A 19,535-nucleotide genomic window follows, 5' to 3' on the forward strand; every position below is an offset into this window, starting at 1 on the left:
AAATCGTGGTAGATTACGATGAAAGACCAATGCGGGTTTGATCGGGGGTCGACATTGGTCTTGATGACGATGGCGGCTATGGAAAGGGAAGGGAGAAAGGGGGAGAGGGGGAGCGAAGCACATGCTCTTAATGTTCGGGGTTTTTTTAATAAAAATATTTTATTTTTTAAATAAATTCTCAAAATTACCATAATGTGACACCTGTTACTTAACGAAGATTTTTAACGGTGATTAACGTCCAGACACCTAAAAGTATAACGTTGGAAACATCAAAGACTTATTTTTAGTGAAAATTTCTTTAGACACTAAAATATTTTTGAGGCATAGTTTGGGCATTTATTTTTATATTAAGCTAAAATGAAATAGTGAGAGGGCTAAAATGACTATTTAACCAAACGTTAAAGAAAAAGAATAAAGTCTAAAATGACTATTTAACATAATGTTAAGATTTTTTTTTTTGTATTATGCCTAAATTAAACCAGCATCAAAGAAAATTTAAGGGAATGAGATGTTTGATGCCAGATATGACAATTGGTTGAAAACATAAATTTTACTATTTACTTATCTACTCTCATACACAAAATCAGGTAATATATTAATGAAAACCCGAAAACTACAAACAAAAAAGAACAGAAAAAAACTTGTCTTGTTGGGGACTCCTAATTTGAATGCTTCATGCACATACGCCCGTATCATTTAACTGTCAATAACCGTCCTTCCCCGCCCTACTTTCGTCATCTTCCTGCAATTATTTTTACGCTACCACCATCCGGTCATCATTGATCTCTCCGGACGGCCATTCGACATGGCAAAAGCGATGGTGTACACCTTTTTGGCCATTGCCTTCATTATCATCTTGTTCTCCCCAACCAAACGGCACGTTCATCGTCCAGTGGGGTTAAATCGTCGTCTCGCTCACAGATTTACATTCGACCCTTTGGTCTCGAGAAACGAGAGATGGACGGAAGACGGTGGAGAATTGAGCGAAAACATTGCTTATGATCAGTATTTCCAAGATGATGGGCTTTTAAACACCTCCTTAAGGCTGATGAGTTTGTTCCCATTGTTAGATAATTCGCCAAAAGATGGTAAAATCAGTTTCGAGGAGCTCGGGGTTTGGATTAGCCAACAGGCCATCGATCGTTTGAGTTATAGAACCAACAGACTGATGTCTTGGCATGATAAAAATGGAGATGGGGTCATCAGCTTCGGCGAGTATCTTCCCCAGTTTACACCGGAAGATATAGGTAAACCCTTTTTCAAGGATGGATGGACTGAGCGGCGGGTGCCCATTCGCTCCTGAAATTTTTAAATTCTCTTATAGTTTAAATTGTTTGTGTGAATTTTCTATTAATAATCTGTTTTCATCCTAAAATTTTATAATTTCACTTCAATCTAAAATGAGTTCATCCCTGACATTTCCTATTTTGGGTTGAAATATTGTCTATGATTGTATGCATTTGACGAATTTTTTTGGTAAATTTGATTGAAATAGAAAAAAATTCAATGGGACATGGTGATGCTGGTTGGTGGGGGGAGCAATTCAAGAATGCAGATGAAGATTCCAGTCTTGAAGAATGTAGTTTAACCAAATTTCCTTATTTTTCTTCATTTGTTCAGTTTTTTACATCCAGAAGATAGCAACAATGGAGAAATCCAGAGATGACTGTTAAGGGAAAAGTTGAAGTTAGTTTTTTTTTTTTAGGTTTTTTTTAAAGCGTAATATCAAAATTCACCCTACGTCAGACAAAACGATATCGTTTTAGTCTATTTTTTTTCAAGTACTTTTGTCTTGGTATTCCATTTTGAAGTAAAATGATCTTCAGTTAGATTGAAATGATTGATTAATAATGAATGCATATATGATGTCATTTATGTGATAAATCTTATATGTCGAAAGCAAATACGTGACAGAATCAACTGATCATTTTGAACATGTAGCGTGATTCACGCCATCACTTTTGATATATACCTTGTGTCATGTCATTATTTTCGACACAAAATTTGTCATCACTTTCGACACACAAGATTCGACGTCAACAACATGTATTGATCGTTGGTATTAATGGCTTTCATTCAACCAGATGATATTTTATCTTAAAAATGAAAAATTAAGAGCTAAAGTATTTTAAAAGAAAATATCAAAATGACTATTCAGTAGATACTTTCTTTTAACATTTCGTATTTTTTAAATTGTCTGCTTCATCTAGTAAGGAGGTTATTATGTCATTTGCTTGAGCTGATTGTCGGATGAAGACTGATTTATTTTATCCTTTTCTCCTGATGAAATAGAAGTATGGACGATGACCACGATGGACAACTCAATCTCAATGAATTTAAAGATCACACATACAGCATTTACAAAACCTATGCAGATTATGAAAATTCTGCAGCTCTTACCCCTACCGCTGAACAAAAATTTGCAGAGCTTGATATCAACGACAAGTAATTCCTATTCACCCCATTGTTTTGATAAACTTGTATATCGATTATAATCAGATATGGACCAGGAAGGTGGATGGGGTAGTCACTTCCAAAAAATTTTAAATTAGTATATATTTTAAATACTTGGTATTTTCAAGTGATAATCTATTTTCGACCTTTAAAATTTTATAAATTTATCATCTAACATAAGATCACGCGTCTGTCCCTAATTATATCTATATCTGTGCAGAAAACTGAGCATTGAAGAATTGAGGCCCATACTTTGTTATCTGCACCCTGGCGAGCTGTTCTACGCCAACTACTTCGCTCGTTATCTGATGCGTGAGGTCAATTTCTTCACTTTTTCCAAAGGCGTAATGCATGTGGCTGGGTTCTTGATTTGAAGTGAATCAGGCCAGTGATAACAAAGATGGGTATTTGACGCTTCAAGAGATGTTGAATCACCGCACCATTTTCTACAATTCGGTCTATGATGATTATAATGACGATGACAACAATGACTATTATCATGACGAACTTTAAATTCAGTCATGACAACTATGACGACAATGATTACCATGATGAACTCTAAATTCAATCTATGATGATAATGACAATGATGATCATGACGGACTCTAAATTCAGTCTATGAAGACAATGACTACCATGACGAATTCTAAATTCAGTTAATGACTATAACGACTACCATAAAGAATTCTAAATTCAGTATATGACAACTATGACGACAGCTAGTATTATAACGAAATCTAAATTCAGTCTATGACCACAATGACTACCTTGCCGAACTTTAAATCACCTACAATTGTTATTAAACTCCATGCCTTTAGAGAGACATTTTAAGCATTAGAAAATTTACAGCACACATATCAGATATGGATTCTACTTTTAAAACAGTGTAAATTCAGTTGTAAAAACAATTTTAAGAATTAAGGGAAGGGTGTACTTATACTAGTAGGTTTACACCATTTGATGATTATGAGAAGGGTGTACATATATCAGAGAATAATTTTGTGACATACAACTCTAAATAAATAAATATTGAAATATGACAATTATTTATATTAACCGATAGTTTTACAATATATATATATATATATATATATGTAAAAACTATTGATTGATTAAAGATGATAGAGTTGCATACGATTCATGTCGTCTGGTTTTCTTTTAATATTAACAAAAGAAGAAGAAGATGAAGAAGTCCCTTTTCAATCTCGATAGAAGAATTTTTATGATTTTTAATACTGGTGTCAGACATAAGATCATGATAATTAATAACAGATTGACATATTAAATATATATGTCTATCAAATAATAGGTCGTATATTATACAGACATAACATAGATTATATTAAGATGATGTAGCTGTCCGAAGAACATGAAACTTCATAGATTTTGTGGAACTCTAGAGAATATAAATCTCAAGGGACTTTGACAACTCTGAACACCTCAACACTCGAAAAGATAAAGAAATGAAGTGTTACCTCATAAGAAGGTTTAAAATTTAATAATTATTTTTCATTTTTTTATGTTAAATATGATTGAATTCCTTTTCTAATATCGTAAAAAAATACACAATCTCTTCTCTTATTTATAACAATCATGTTACCTTTATTAGAGTTTTTTAAACCCTAACACACAAAAATAAACGATCATGATGTATCCCTCAAAAATATAATTGACATATAGTTACCTACAATGAAACAACACTTCCAATAAAATAGCTGGATCTTAGTCCAGTCGTCCTCATTTTGTATTTCTTCAATTCTTCGACGAAGAATCGACGTCGGAAAAAATAAACTGAAAATTTAAGGTATATTTTTAAGGGTAAAGAAAAAGATTTAAGTTATAAAAATATGATTTGACATTCTATTCTATGAGATCTTTATAACGTGCTCGAAACAATCGAGTGATATTGGGATCAATAATGGGACTTTTCCTTGAGAGTTTTTGCTGGTAGGAATGCTACTATTCATGAGGAGTTATATACTACATTTAAGACTTCAAATGTGGAATGTTTATTCATGAGGGGTTATATAATGGGATTATTAATACAAATAATCAGAGTTTCTTTTATTTGTATTATATTTAAAGTCTTAAATGTATATATGAATAAAATTAACTTAAAATGTGGAATGTTTTCTAAGCAAAAAAGTAACTATACAACATCTCATCTTTCTTTGATTTACGTCGACTTAGTAATGTTTTATGATGAAAACATTTTGAAGTTTCGATATAACAAATAAAGTGTTATTGAATTTTAAGATTTATATTCAATTTCAAAAATAATATTTTGATCCAATTAATCGAATATCACATATATTACTCCAAGTTTTCAAATGTCAATTTTACTCCTTACTCAAATGAAAAATTGTGTTTCAATCTTAAAATATTTTTGAAACAATTTTTACAAAGTATTTCGAACCATAATCGAGCAAAATATGAGTTTTTAATACCCTTTTAAGAGGTATTGATACCCCTCAAATTTCGAATGCAAAAAGGGTACCGATACACCATAGGGTACCGATACCAATCCCAAAGGTACCTATACCCCTTATGTTAATTTTGGCTCCGAGAATAACAGAATGTCAAATGGGTACTGATACCCCTGAGAGGTACCAATACCCTTAGTCTTATAACGGTCAAAATATTTGAATTTTACACAGGATGTATCGATACCCCTTGAAGGTGTACCGATACCCATACGCTCCCAACAACTTTTTGAAGTAGAATTCACACCATAACGGCTCTATTGACTTCACCAATGATCCCCAACATTCATAATTTATCCAATGTGTATTTAAACAAGTTCTGAAACCTTTGATCATTAAGAATTACGAGAGAGACAAAGGAGAAAACCTTAAACATCAAGTTTGAGCAGTTCAAGCCAAATTCCATTCAATACATTTTGCTTTCAAGAACACACTTTGTGCTCAATTGTATTTATTCTTGAGTGTTCTTTTCTTGTTCTAGAATTGTGCAAACATATTGTCTTGTAAGTTTGCAAAATTTGTAAATTTCTCTTTGAGAAAAAGTGTTCTCAAGAATTTGGGGTATAATTCTTGAGGGGGTTGTAAGGTTACTCTTTATCCTCAAAAGAAAGACAAATTAGTGAGTTTGTGGAAAATCCTTAGTGTGGATAGCTAAGGTAGTGGACGTAGTGTTGAGTTAATCGATCAATGAAATAGCCAAGAGGGGGGTGAATTGACAATAAAAATTTTGGTGGAAGCTTTTACAGAAAATTGAAAATAATTGCACAGCAATTTAGAGTGGTTCGACTTTCTCAACCAAAGTCTACGTCCACTACCTTAACTATCCACACTAAGGATTTTCCAACAAATTCACTAATTTGTTCTTTCTTTTGAGGACAAAGAGTAACCTTACAACTCCCTCAAGAATTATAACCCAAATTCTTGAGAACACTCTCTCCCAAAGAGAAATACACAAATTTGCAAACTTACAAGAAAAACCTCACAAGGTAGATTGTTTGCACAATTCTAGAACAAAGAAAGAACACTCAAAGATGAATACAATAAAGCACAAATTGTGTTCTTGAAAGCAAAATGAATATTGAATGAAAAATAGGCTTGAAGTGCTCAAACTTGAGGTTTGATGCTTTTTCTTTGATTCACTCTATTCTATTCTTAGTTGTTGTTGATCAATGGCTCCTAAGCTTGTTTAAATACTCATTGGATCACTTCTGAACGTTGGAGATCATTACTGGAGTCAATAAAGTCGTTATTGTGTGAAAACAATTAATAAAACAGTTGGGAGCGTATGGTGCATCGATGCATAGCCAAGGTGTATTGGTACACTATGTGTAAAATTCAAATATTTCGACCGTTGGAAGACTTAGTACATCGATACACTAGGGGTGCATCGATTCACTAATTACATTCGATGTTTCAAACAAGCCTGGAATGCATCGATGCATGGTCTGTGCATCGGTACACAAAATGCATTCGATGTTCAAAATATTCAGAGTGCATCGATGCATGCCTTGTGCATGAGTACACAAAATGCATTCGAAATTCAATTTATTTAAGGGTGCATTGATGCATTGATTGGTGCATCAGTACACTACTTTGAAAATTTTATATTTGGCTCTTTTTTTGTTCGAAATTCTTTGTGAAAATTGTTTCAAAAATATCTTAAATATAAAACACAATTTTACACTTTAGTAAGAATTGGAATAGAACTTTGAAAAACTTTGAGTAATATTTTGATTCGAATAATTGAATCGAATATACTTTGAAAATGATTTGTAAAATCTTAAAATTCATTTAAACTTAATTTGTTATATCGAAATATCAAAATGTTTTCAACAATCTCCCCTTTTTAATATAACAAAACACTTGAGTAATTTTAAGATTTTCTTTGAAAATAATTTTTTTTGAAATCAATTTTGAAAGTTACTCCCCCTTAATATAACACATCTTCTCCCCCTTTTTTGTTAAATTAAAAAGACTCTAAAACGTTTTTAAACAAGGATTTTGAAAAACTTAGCCAATTGATATTTAGAAATTTAAAGCTTAAGCTGCTAAGATCAAAAATCAAGAGAAATATTAGCCATTAGTTTCATAATTCAATATTCATAAACAAATGTGAAATGAAAAAATTGGTCATGATGTAACTCATGTGTAAATGATGCAAAAATTAATAAACATTAATCTCAAATTAAAAATTCAAACCATATATATATATATATATATATATATAGTTCAATCATCTAAAGCATTCAAGTTTGAACATTCAACATCCATAAAACATCCAAAACAAATTTAAACATCCATAAATTCAGACATTCACAAACATCCAAAATGTTAAAACAATAAGTTCTAAGTCCCATCCAAGAAAACTAAAACAAGGCAAGGTTTAAGCATCCGTAGGAGGATCGGGAGGAGGAAAATAGGCTCGCATAGCAATCATCTCATATGTGAGCGCATTGATTTGATTATTTGTTGCTCCGTTGTTTGCGCGCAACTCCCTTAAAATTTCTAATAGTTGATCCCCCATAGTAGTAATATGGGACTCAATGGATGCAAACTGTAGATCAAATGTCTCCAAGTAAGATCGAAAGTATGGAGGCACTTGATCATCTTGTTGTGCCGGTGCATCCTTGGGTGCTTCATCGTCAATATGGTTGATGTCTTGTATTAGTTGCTGAAGCTCCGGATCATCGTCCGCTGTCGGTGCTAGAGCAGGAGGAGCTTGTGAAGAGCTAGCTCCCGGAGTTTGCTTTGTGGGTCGATAAACACATTGACCAGTTTCCTTATCATTTTCCCATCCTTATTTCTTTAAAGAAGTGAGATTAGTTTTGTTTTGAAGAGAGATAGGAATATCAACTGAGACCTTAAGCCATTGTTTGATAAAAAGATTTGAAAGAAGACAACTGTAAACTAGAGTTTCTATATTTTTGGAAGGAATGACGTTTACGGTATGACAAGCTCCCAAAAATAATTTGTGGTAGATTAATTTTCTTATTATGCTAGATATAGTGTATCCACCATAAATCTATAACTCTAAGGGAGGAGTACCTACCTCCGGATGGTCTAAACCACCAAGAGATCATTAAATGAAGGAATTACTCGTGATGAGATCGTAAAGTACTAACACTATCCTTAGACTTATATGGTTTGACCTAAAAGGTAGGATCTAATTCCTACAGTTTCAGTTTGACGTGCATTTTGGACATATACCGCATTAGAGTAGAAAATGTGGACTAATTGTTGATTGACAATACGCTTGATTTGGCACAATTTATCAAACTTCCAAGAGCGAATGATAGGAAGATATTTGAAGTTCATATCCTTCATTGCTTGATTGGAATGGATATGTTCCTCTCGGATTTTGTACGATTGGAAATAACTAACGAACCTATCATATAATTCATCTCGACGACGACCGGGTTGGTTGAAGCAATAATTAAGAATGGATAATTCGGGTTTGTTTGGATTTGGATTTTGTGGTAGAGGAGGAATGGGAGGTCGGTTTTGACTCGAGCGACTCGAAGACGACCTAGGACGTTTATGATTTGACATGGTGTAAGAAATCGAATAAGATAGGTAACCTGCAAATTTAAAAACATGTATGCAATATAATCAATCCCAAAACTCAATTGAGTCCGCAATAGTCAAGGTTCTCTAAACCGAATCTTAATGGGAAAAGTTTTGAAAACTATTTGAAAATAATGTTTGAAAATCATAATATGTATAGTTTTCATGAAAACAACATAATTAAATCAAAAACATCAATTAAAACAATAATTTTTTATTTTTTTATTATTTCAAAATTCAAAAATAATTTTGAAAAATTGAGTGTTTTTGACGAAATTGGTTGTAAAATCTAGTTTCTAAACACTAAACAATCAATGCCCAATAATTTATTTAACCTAAATCTAATCAAAACTAATCATAAGTTCAAAAACCAATAAAACAGGGGTTTTAGAAAATATTACCTTGAAATTTGGATATGAGTGAGAATGAGATGATGTTTTGCACGATTTAATGATAGTAGCAGGAATTGAAGTTGAAATGCAAGAGGATTCCGATTGAATTCCATTGGTTTGAATCTATTTTAGAGAGTAGGGTGAGAGAGGAGTGTGGTGGCAGAGAGTTTTAGAGTTTAGGGGTTTTAAAAATATGAGAAAAATAAGTATTTTAAACCCAAAACCCGACGGGTGTATCGATGCACAACAGAGTGCATCAATGTATATTCAAGGAGTGCATCGGTGCATCTTCATGGTGTATCGATGCACATTCAAGAGATGCATTGATGCACTGGCTAGTGTATCGATGCATTATACACAAAAATGTTAAAAATTCGTTTTAAACACTTAAAATGCTAAGTTAATTAGCTCAAGTGGTATTGGCAACTCATAAAATGAAAATTAACAATGTTTAATAAATCAAATCTATCCTTAAACAAAATTTGAACATATAATTAATTTTCACTAAGAATCATAAACTCCCCTTAACTAATAGCAAAGAATGCAAAAAAAATATTATTTTTATAAACATTTTTCATTTCTAATTAAAAGTGTTAAACACTAAGTCAAGGTAGGTTGGTTAAACCTAATTCTCTCCTAAGTTTCCAAAATCTTTCTTTATCTAAAGGTTTTGTAAAAATATCTGCTAATTGATGCAAAGTATTATATATTTTAGAACTATATCTTCTTTGGTGACATGATCTCTAATGAAATGATGTCTAATTTCAATATGCTTGGTTCTAGAATGTTGGATAGGAATCTTAGTGAGACAAATAACACTAGTATTGTCACACTTTATAGGTATGGTACATACTTCAATTTCATATTCAAAAGTTATTGTTTCATCCATAAAACTTGTGCACAACAACTACCGGCTGAAATGTATTCGGTTTCAGTGGTAGATAATGCAACACAATTTTGTTTCTTTGAAAACCACGAAATCAGCATATTTCCTAGGAATTGGCAAGTACCAGATGTGCTTTTCCTATCTATTTTGCATCCTCCATAATTCGCATCAGAAAAAGCATGCAAGCTAAAGCTAGAGTCTCTAGGATATTAAAGTCCTAAACTATGAGTGTCCTTAAGGTATCTAACGATTTTCTTAACATCTAGTAAATGAGATTCCTTAGAACATGATTAAAATCTAACACATAAGCAAACACTAAACATAATGTTCGGTCTACTTGCGGTTAGATAGAGCAAAGAGCCAATCATTGACCTATACAATTTAACATCCATACATTTACCTCCTTCATCTTTGTCAAGCTTTGTTGATGAGCTCATTGGAGTGGCATGAGGTTTCTCATTTTCTAGTCCAAACTTCTTGAGCATATTCTTTACGTACTTAGCTTGATTGATGAAGATGTCATCTTTTCTTTGCTTTATTTGGAGTCCCAAGAAATATGAGATCTCCCCCATCATGCTCATCTCGAATTCACTCTGCATTAGCTTAGAAAATTCTTGGCAAAGAATATCATTAGTAGAACCAAATATTATATCATTAACATAAATTTGAACTACTAATAAATATTTACCTTTATGATTTAAAAATAATGTAGTGTCAACCTTCCATTTTGAAAAACCTTTTTCAATTAAAAAGTTTGACAATCTTTCATATTAAGCTCTAGGAGCTTGTTTTAAACCATAAAGTGTTTTTGTCAATTTAAAAACATGATCTAGAAATTTTGAATCTTAAAAAATAAGAGGTTGTTCCACATACACTTCTTCTTTTATAAAACCATTTAAAAATGCACTATTATCATCCATTTGATATAATTTAAATTCATGAAAACATGCAAATGCTAATAACATTCTAATTGCTTCCATCCTAGCTACGGGAGCATATGTTTCATCATGGTCTATGTCTTCTTCTTGAGTATAGCCTTAAGCAACAAGTCTAGCATTGTTCCTCACTATATTACCACTTTCATCAAGCTTATTCCTAAACACGCATCTAGTACATACAATAGATTTATTACTAGGTCTTTCAACTAATATTCATACTCTACTTCTCTCAAATTGATTTAACTCTTCTTGCATAGCCATAATCCAATGTTCATCATTTAATGCTTCTTTAATATTTTTAGGCTCTATGCATGAGATAAATACAATATAATTACATATATTTCTAAGAGAAGATCGAGTTGTTACCTCTTTAGATGGATCACATATAATTTCACCATCCTTGACATAGTTGTACTCTCTTGGATAAAAGATTTCCCTTTCTTCAATGGTTGGATTCTCGAGAGGATCGTGAGTTTCTTCATCTTTCGTTTCTTCCTTTGATGATAGTTCTCCAACGTCATGTCTAACGTCATTTGCTTTTATAATACCTATGTCATCATCAATACAAGAATCCTTCCTCGAAAGAGGATTATCATCGAAAACATGTATAGACTCTTCTACCACTAAAGTTCTCTTATTAAATACCCTATAAGCCTTAGAATTGAAGGAATAACCCAGAAAAATTCTTTCATCACTTTTAACATCAAATTTACCAAGATTTTCTTTATCGTTGTTTAAAACAAAACATTTACATCGAAAAGGATGAAAATAGCTAATGATAGGTTTTTTATTTTTGAAAAGTTCATATGGAGTTTTCTTCAAAATAGCTAATCATTACTCGATAAACAACATAACAAGCGGTATTTGTGGCTTCCGTCCAAAAATATTTTGGCAAATTATTTTCACAAAGCATGGTTCTAGCCATTTCTTCTAAAGTTCAATTTTTCCTCTCAACAACTCCATTTTGTTGAGGGGTTCTAGGTGCTCAAAAATTATGGCTAATACCATTAGAATTACAAAACTCAATAAATTCAAGATTTTCAAATTCAATACCATGATCACTCCTAACACTAGTTATGGAGTAACCTTTTTCATTTTGGATTATTTTTAGAAACGTGATGAATATTTCTAATGTTTCATCTTTAGTACTTTAGAATAGAACCCAAGTATATAGAATAATCATCTACCAAGACAAATGCATATAGTTTTCCACCCAAACTAGTAGTCCTAGATGGCCCAAAAAGATCTATATGAATTAATTGTAATACTCTACTAGTGCATACGTCATTAATGGACTTAAATAAAGCTTTTCTATGTTTTCATTTAGCACAAACAACACAAATTTTATCATTGTCAAATTTTAACTTAGGCAACACTCTTACTAAATCTCCTTGAATAAATCGTTGTATAACACTTATGCTAGCATGTCTTAGTCTCCTATGTCATAACCAGCTATCATGTTCATCCTTAGCAACTAGGCATAAATTAGTCATATCTATTGAATCTAAATGCACCATGTATATGTTCCCTATTCTATGACCAACAAGCATAATCCGATTAGATGCAATGTCAATAACTTTACAACCATTAGTTTCAAACATGACATTAAATCCCTTATCGTATAATTGACTAATACTGAATAGATTATACTTTAATCCATTCACATATAAAAAAAATTTAATTTGTATGGAAGAGATATTACCTATTGTACCTATACCTTCAATGTGACCTTTTGAATTATCACCAAAAGTCACATCTCCTCCATTTTTGTCGTTAAGTTCTATGAACCGACTCTTGTCTCTAGTCATGTGTCTTGAGCATCCACTATCAAGGTACCATGAGTTTGAATTTGTTTCTCGTGCCTTGTAGCAATACTCATTTTCCTACAAACATAGATTAATTTTTTATTTTTGGTACCCAATTTCTTTTGGGTCCATATTTATTAGTTTTCAAAATTCTAGTCCCCTTAGGTATCCACTTGTGTATGATATCTTTATATTTAGTAGTAATGAGTTCTTTGGGAACCCATATACTCCAAATGATTTTACCATTTAAGGTTCGTTGAGGACCTCTATGATTGTAACTTTTAAAACTTTTTCTAACAAAGTTGATTTTTGAACTTTCTCCATTTCCAAAATGTTTTGGATCAACTTTATTAAAATAAATTTTAAGATCATCAACTTTCTTTTGATGATCGTCATTTACTCTTGAAAGTAAATTATGCAAATCGATGTTTTTCTTTTCAAATTCATCTAATTTGATTTGCAATTCTTTGATCTTACTTTCAATATCATTTTTTTGTTTTGGACATAAGACTATTTTCATTTTTTCAATTTTAAAATATCATTTTTTTTATTTTTGAAAATAAAGTCTTATAATCCGAAATCAACCCATTATAATCCTCTAATAACTCATCATAAGATAAATCATCTGAATCAAATGAGTTAGAGGTTACCTAAGAATCCTCCCCAAATGACATCAAGCAGAAGTTTTCTACTTCTTATTCCTCTTCATCGGAACCTTCTTCATTGCTCCATGTAGCCACGTAAGCCTTGTGTTTATTCTTTGATTGGCCCTTCTTCTTCAATTATGAGCAATCATATTTGACATGCCCCAGGTTTTTGCATTTGTAGCAAATAATCGGCTCCTTCTCTTTTGGTTCATTCTTGAAGCCTTCATTTCGTTTGATTTTTCTTCCTCGGTTAGGCCTCAACAATTTTTTGAACCGTTTGGCAAATAATGTCATCTCCTCGTCATCCTCATCTTCATCCGAATCACTCTCATCTCTTGTGGATTTGAGAGTAACTCCCATGTTCTTCTTCTTCTCTGTCTCTTTTCTTATCTCATCCGTCTTTTAAAGGTCTACCTCATCTTGAAGCATCATTTCATGCGTGAGGAGAACCAATTAGCTCATCGATGGTTAAGAATTTTAAGTTCTTAGCCTCGATAATCGTTGTCTTCTTTGATTGTTAAGATTTTGGAAAAGAGTAAACTAACTTCCTCACAAACTTTTCATTTGGAATGATCTCTCCAAATGATTTGAGACCATTAACAATCATGAAAATCTATCTGTCATAGCTTTGATATCTTCATCTGGTTTCATCCTGAAATTTTCATAACTATGAGTTAGAAGACTAATTTTAGATTCTTTTACCTCGTTTGTGCCTTCAGACTTGAAGTTTATCCCATATCTCATTGATAGTTGTACAAGATGATACTCTCATATATTCATCCGGTCCAAGAGCACAAAATATAATATGGATAGCTTTGGAGTTGAGTTAGAACATTCTTGTCTCTCCTTCACTCCTTAATTTGGATGATGAAAGGTTTGATGTATCCGTCTTCTATGATATTCTATGCTCTCATGTCACTTGTTTGAATGAAGTACATCATTTTATTATTCCAATAAGCATAATTAGCTCCATTAAAGAAAGGAGGCTTGTTAACGAGCAATGAATCAAGACCGAAGTTGTGGTTTAAAGTGGAGGTCATTGATGACTTAATTATCGATATAACTCTTCTCGAATCGACTCAATAGGTGATTAAAACTTCAAATGAGTGAGACTTTGATATCAATTGTTGAGTTAATCGATCAATGAAATAGCCAAGAGGGGGTGAATTGACAATAAAAATTTTGGTGTAAGCTTTTGCATAAAATTGAAAATAATTACACAGTGATTTAGACTGGTTCGACTTTCTCAACCAAAGTCTACGTCCACTACCTTAGTTATTCACACTAAGGATTTTCTAACAAATTCACTAATTTGTTCTTTCTTTTGAGAACAAAGAGTAACCTTACAACTCCCTCAAGAATTATACCCCAAATTCTTGAGAACACTCTCTCCCAAAGAGAAATAAACAAATTTACAAACTTACAAGAAAAACCTCACAAGGTAGATTGTTTGCACAATTCTAGAATAAAGAAAGAATACTCAATGATGAATACAATAAAGCACAGGTGTTCTTGAAAGCAAAATGAATTTTGAATGAAAAATAGGTTTGAACTGCTCAAACTTAAGGTTTGACGTTTTCTCTTTGATTCTCTCTATTCTCTTCTTAGTTATTGTTAATCAATGGCTCCTAAGCTTATTTAAATACTCCTTGGATCACTTCTGAATGTTGGGGATCATTAGTGGAGTAAATAGAGTCGTTATTGTGTGAAAACAATTAATAAAACAGTTGGGAGTGTATGGTGCATCGATGCATAGCCAAGGTGCATCGGTACACTATGTGTAATTCAAATATTTTGACCATTGGAAGACTTAGTGCATCGGTACACTATAGGTGCATCGATTCACTAATTAATTCGATGTTTCAAACAAGCCTGGAGTGCATCGATATATGATCTGTGCATTGGTACACAAAATGCATTCGATGTTTAAAATATTCAGGAGTGCATCGATACATGCCTTGTGCATCGGTACACAAAATGCATTCGAAATTCAATTTATTTAAGGGTGCATTGATGCGTTGATTGGTGCATCGGTACACTACTTTGAAAAATTAATATTTAGCTCGTTTTTTATTCGAAATACTTTGTTAAAATTATTTTTAAAATATCTTAAGTATAAAACATAATTTTACACTTTAGTAAATATTAAAATTGAACTTTAAAAAACTTGAAATAATATTTTTATATTCGAATAATTAAATCGAATATACTTTGAAAATGATTTGTAAAATCTTAAAATTCATTTAAACTTAATTTGTTGTATCGAAACATCAAAATATTTTGAACAAGTAGACTTTGGTTGAAAAAGTCTAATCACTCTAAATCGTTGTGCAAATATTTTTAATTTTCTGTCAAAACTTCCACTGAAATTTTTATTGTCAATTCACCCCTTCTTGGCCGATTCATCCGATCGATTAACTCAACACTTTAAGTAATCTTTTGCTTTTTCTATAATACTCTTCAACGTCTTTCTCGGACTAAAGCAGCATCAAAGTTGATCTCCTAGGCTCTGACGGATGCTAGTAATCATAACCAAAACAATGTTACAAAAACATGTGTATCAATGATTCATTCACACAGTTCGAGTTACCCCATACACATGTTTTCCTCAACCTGCTATGCAAAAGAATTAAACAATTCTATGCTCACCTGCTGCCTTGCTCTGATTGTATTCGGAATTGTAGGACTGCTAACAGATTCGGTACATAAAAGTGGAAATCGATGTGGTGATATCGTTCGTTTATCTGATCAAGTGTATCAAGATCACCGGTTAGCGAGTACATATATGCATTGTTGCACAGAGTTGCAGTTCAAAAATATAATCAAGCTTACAACCTAGTTCTTTCTTAGGCATGGTGGAAGTAATGGAAACTGTTGCAGATTGCTCAGGAGGTCGTGGAGAAGGTGATCGGTAGCACGCTTTTCTGCAACAATGATCAATAGTATAAACATATATCGGTGTTCCTATTACAATGCACCATGATTTCGATGTTAAGTTTTACCTGACTGATGATTTTTCATTTCTCTGATAGATGATGTTCGAGCTTCTTGAATCGCGGATCGAATAGCTAAAGAAAAAGCATAACAAGCATGATCAAGTTACATTAGAGCCTGGTTCAACATATAGGAAAGTAGAAAAGCCAAAGTTAATACAATTCCTAAACTGATGCCTGCCATCTTCATCAATTAGGCTGCATTCGGGGTATTTTGACATCGCAAGGCTTGCACCATGCATGCTCTCCCCCTACTAAATGGACATTAAAAATCCCCGACTTTAATTGCAAAGAAAGTTAGTAAAAGATGAAAAGAATTTGTAAATGAATAGTAAAGGGTGATTGTCTGACAATATGTACCATTTATTGTACCTTGGTGTATTAATCATCAATGTCTGCTGGGAAATTCCTTCATGGTCAATATATACTTGACACGTTCGTAGTTTCTGCGAAACCAACAGGTCGGTATTAAAATTTTATAAGTACTCCCCTAGTATAAATCTTGTGTCTGTCCCTGATCTTACCTGTTGAATGCAAGATACCCTGAGTTCTGTAACGAAAACCTCTTCAACTTTCTCATCCAAAAGATTAACCTTGCATGTCACGAAACCCAAATGGTCTACGGTGTTCACAAGAGCTTGATGGCATAATCTTTCAAAGTTGCTTCTACTCTGCACGTGAACGAGGAAGAAGAATGAAAGCATATAAACAACAATACCCATAGCCTGAGGGTACCAGCAATGTGGAATTAGATTAACTCACGTCTGCGTTTAATCATTATTGGCGTAGGACACCTCGAAATACTCAGCAACCGAGTAGAGTTGTGCTCTCAAGTTTTTCAAGTCCTGAAATAAAGAAAATGTGTGACAAAACAATCATATTGGAATCGATCACCGAAGCCAATAATGATATTTGACGACAAAATTTTATAACTGACAATCATATTTACAAAATCTACCGACCTATAAATAAATATAATGACTCTAAATCTAACACTAGTAATCTATGTTGATTATTTATACCTGAGGTCAAAAAAATGAACTTTCTTTGAAATTCTTTCACCTCAACCTAGAACGATATTCTCTCTTACTCAACCTTTCCTCTTATAATATAATATCTAGGGGTAAACGTTTGCTCAAGTCGAATTAAAAGATTTTGAATTCTTTAAATTGAAGAGTCTTATTTTATAAATTATTTGAAATTTTTTCGAGTTGAATAGAGTCAAATTTTTGAATTTTCATTTAAATTTACCTGTAAATATTTATAATATTACGATATTATTTGACTCTAATTTAAATATTTTTTATAACCACATAAAATAAATATATATTTCTTTATTTATATATATATTCGATGGAATTGACTCTAACTTAAAAATTATATCACTAATTACTAAAAATTTTAAGGTATTTGAGTTAATATTGAAGTTGTATTTTACAACTCAATTTAAACTTAACAATTTTTCAAACCAAGTTTATAAAATTACAATTAAAAATTAATTTGAGTCTTTTCAAATTGAGTCAAATTGAAAAAAAATCAATTTTTCAAATCGAATCAAATTTTACTCGCCATTACACAGAAATACATTTAGTACCTTGAGACTATCATCCACCAGCGGGCTCTGCGGCATGGAAACCTCACCATAATTGGATGCTTCACTAGGAATGGACATTGCAGCAACTGTAGCCATTAAGCCTGCCAAGAAGATTGGACCAAGTTCAACCTGAAGCAAAGAGGGAGAAGGAAAAGCAAGAAAAAGTAGGCCCATTTAACATCAGACAAACCAAAACTAGAAACCAGATACAGTAATATTTTAAACTGAAGAACCTGAAAAGAATCAACAGCTGCAGGTGCTTCTTGTATTATCATTTATGGCAGCATAAAAACAAATGGTAAAAGCCAGAAAGCGCTTTACCAGTTGATACAGCTCCTACAAAAGAGAAAAAGAAGCCCCATTTTGTCAGAAACTTCAACAATACTCTTAACAGCATTCAACGTTAAAAAAAAACAGGGTTTAACCCTCATCATCTCCCCAGTTCATCAGTCTCAGCATTTAAAGCTAACCCAAATAGAAAGTGGGTTTATGAGAAAAAACACTTGGTGAACAATAGAATACGACAACATCAACAGGCACCTACAGCTAGCGAGCTACATTTGCAGTAAAGATGAAATACGAAAGGAAAAAGGGGAGAGAGAGAAAGAGCTGGGTTTGAACAAGTGGTAGGTTTCATCGGGCAAAATCAAAAAGGCAAGTCCATTGGGAATCAAAATCCTGAACATGGTAATATCATTTTCGTCATTATATGCCATTAATGTCGGTGGGACCGACTTGCACAGCTATGTAATGATTTGATTTTAGTCATTTTGCCCTTTCTTCAAAGAGCCTATCTGTTTCACATTGGTTGATTGAGAGACCTCATTACTCTCTCGTCCTACTTGCAACTTGCAACTTGCAACTTGCAACTTGCAAGGCCATATTGCGCAATAGTATTTCGGGTTGCTAGGATCATATTTTGATGTATAATTAATTTTATTTATTTAAAGTTGTTACTAATTTTTTTGTGTTAGATAAGATTAAATAATTAAATTTTTTTTCTATTAAATCTATATTTATAAGAGATTTTTTTAAAAAAATTTGAGAGTCAATTACATAAAAAAAAATGATGAACACCTCACATTACTCTTTAGGTATCAATACATTTATGAGTTGTCTTAACGATAAAAATTAAAATTTAAGCCAAAACTTAAAAAGAAAATTCAATTATTTACCTTTTAAAAGATTACCACAACAAAATAAATAAATAAATTATAATATTTTATATGAAAACAAAAACTAGAACTGGATCTAATCTACATAAACAAAGTAAAATAGTCACATGTATCATAAATAATAATATAAAATATATACGAAAAAATAAGTCAACACTAAAATTAAATAAATAATAAAATACATAAATATAAAAAAATATAAAATGAATGAAAAATAACATATAAAAAATCAATAAATAAAAAAGTTAAAAATATAAATAAATATATAAATAAAGCTAAACACGATTAAAATTTTAATAAAAATGGAAAAATAAAAACAGAACGCAAGCAGTGGCAAGATTGTAGCGAAATTAAAAAAAAAGTTAATTTATGATGCAAAATAAAAAGAAGAAAAAAAGAAAAATACCTCCAAGCAAAATTTCTCTTTTATTGTTCTTATTCTTCTAATTACAATGCTTTATATGGCTCATCTTTATTAGTTTATTCTATCTTTTTTCTCTCTTTTTCCCCAAAGAGATGAAGAATATCTATTTATAGTTGAGCCTCCAAACATCCAATGCTCTAAATTATTTACATCGATGATTAAAATATACCAAAATAATAC

The 19,535-nt window shown here is 32.0% G+C and overlaps 2 pseudogenes; one reads left to right on the forward strand and one right to left on the reverse strand.

The window, feature by feature from the left end:
* Positions 1–742: 742 nt before the first annotated feature.
* LOC120198783 lies at positions 743–2,967 on the forward strand (annotated as a pseudogene).
* A 1,620-nt stretch (positions 2,968–4,587) lies between these two features.
* On the reverse strand, positions 4,588–17,883 carry LOC120198765 (annotated as a pseudogene).
* Between the last annotated feature and the right edge of the window lie 1,652 nt (positions 17,884–19,535).

The sequence above is a fragment of the Hibiscus syriacus genome, unplaced genomic scaffold (genome assembly GCF_006381635.1).
Source record: "Hibiscus syriacus cultivar Baekdansim isolate YM2019G1 unplaced genomic scaffold, ASM638163v2 tig00004797_pilon, whole genome shotgun sequence".
NCBI classification, from domain to species: Eukaryota; Viridiplantae; Streptophyta; class Magnoliopsida; order Malvales; family Malvaceae; genus Hibiscus; species Hibiscus syriacus.